Source organism: Mastomys coucha, unplaced genomic scaffold (assembly GCF_008632895.1).
Source record: "Mastomys coucha isolate ucsf_1 unplaced genomic scaffold, UCSF_Mcou_1 pScaffold22, whole genome shotgun sequence".
NCBI classification, from domain to species: Eukaryota; Metazoa; Chordata; class Mammalia; order Rodentia; family Muridae; genus Mastomys; species Mastomys coucha.
The window spans coordinates 185,042,439-185,044,807 of NW_022196905.1; positions in this window are offsets into that span (position 1 = coordinate 185,042,439).

The window sequence follows — 2,369 nt, forward strand, 5'->3', positions numbered from 1 at the left end:
GAGAGAGAGAGAGAGAGAGAGAGAGAGAAAGGGGAGAGCATCCCCTTTTATAGTGAGACAGGCATACCTGACTGTTGCCAGGTAACTGTAGGGTAAAGCCTAGACAAAATGCCAACACTTTAAGTTTCCTTCCAGTGTTTAATAATATTTACAAATAAAATTCCAAGGATTGCCTCACTGGTAATTCCCTGAAACATTTAAAGAAGAATTAACACGTTATCAGACTCTTCCACAAAGAGAGGAATGGCTACCTGCTAAGTCTGTGTATGCAGTCAGAATTAGGCTGACGTCAAAGCCTCACATCACACACAAGGAAGAAAACTACAGAAGACGGTCTCCATGACTGAAGATGCCAGGGATCCACAACAAAATAGCATATGAAACCACGAATATATTAGTGGTACGATGTATTCATTATGCCCAAATGGGAATTATCCCAGGAATACAGAGATGGTTTGATATGCAACAATTGATTGATCTCCTCTATCACATTGATATAACTAAGGGGAATATGGATTTGTCTCAACTGGTGAAAAAAAAAAAACAGCACTTGAAGAGAAACAAAGTTTTCTCATGATTGTAAAGACAGAATGAGCTAGGAAACAGCAGGGAAGTTTCCTGCTGTTTCATACAAAGGGCTTGTATGAAAACCCCACAGCCAACACCACAGTCAATGGTAAAAGACTAAAACCTTTGCTCCCAAAAGATCAATGGCAGCAGAAGGTGCTGCCTTCAACACTACTGTTCAGCATTGCATTGCAAGCTCTGAGCAGGGCAATCAGATGAGGCAAGGAACTACCAGGCATGCAAATCGCAAAGGACAAGTGCAAGCCATCATATAACATGATATGAAGATGTCAAAAATACTAAAGAGTCCATACAAAAAGGTTGTGAACTGTAACAGCAAGTTTAGAAAGACTGCAAAAGAACAAAAGAGAAGCCCATTATATGGAAATAAACCAGCAGACAATGAACACAACTGAAATCAAGCAATTAATGTCATGTGCAAGAACATTAAAAAGGCTAAAATAGGAAGAGGTAAATTGAAACTAGCAGGGATACATTCTGCTTTAAAATACAGGAAATTAGCCAAAGAAATTAAAGGCAGAAAGAAATGAGGGTGTAATATATGTTCACGGATTAGAGAATATAACATCAAGCTAGTGATGATTTCTAAGAGAGCTATACATTCTACACAATCCTAGTTAAATTCTTAATGGTCTTTTGAGCAGAGATAGAAAAGCTGATTGTGAAGTTTGTAGGGACTCTGAATAATCAAAGCAATGTTATAAGAAACAAGGCAATATGATTGGACTCATATTCTATGATTGCAAAATGTTCAGATTTGTAGTACTTGGTCCAGGCATAAAGATGGAAGCGTAGACCAATAGAATAAAATAAAGAGCTAGCAAATAAACCCTTGCATACATTGAAATGGATCTGACAAGGACATTGAATCCCTTCATTGGGAAGGAATAACTCTTCAAAAATGATACTAAAACAACAAGACACACATCTACAAATTAACAACATGAAAGCTTTACTTTATAACACACATAGACACTAAGTCATTGCAGGTGAGAGGCCTAAACATAAAAGTTAAAAATCTAAACCATAAATATTGATGACCTTAGAAAAGACCATAGAGTTTAAAGAGTGGCATCAAAGATACAGGTAACAAGATAGAGAAAAGAAAGAAAAAATGTAGGAATAAGAGAAAGCTCCTGCAAATTATGTATTTGATGAGGTCGAATCTCCACTACAAATATGACTTTTCAGGAAAACTGACAACTCAACAACAAAAAGACAATCCAACTTAAGGAAAAGAACTTGGTGGACCTTTAGCCCAAAAAAACAAGTGGGGAAACAAGCAGAAGGGAAAAAATTGTCAAATCATTTGTTAGTGGAAAATATAATTTAAAAAAACACAATGACATACCATATCTTGCCTACAAAATAGCTGTATCAACAAATAAAAGCTAAGTCTGGTGATGTTGCCTCTAAGGAGGCTGAGGAAGAGAGACCACATTCTGGGATTTCCAGGCTACTCTGATCTTTATAGCAAGATTCTATATCAAAAACCAAACAAAAATACCTTAACCTTGAAACAAATGCTGGAGCAGCTGTTGAAAAATTGGAAAGTTATATGTTATTTTTACAAAACTTATTATGTTGTTTATACAAAGTGGTATAGCCAGGAAATTCTCGGGTTTATCCCAAAATTTCAATATATAATTACTATGTTATCTGTAATCTCATTCCTATGTTATACCCACCCCCCAAAAAGAATTAGACACAAATGTTCATAATTACATTATAAAAATAACAACAACCAAAACCTGGGGGAAACTCCTTGCTGCACAAATGGA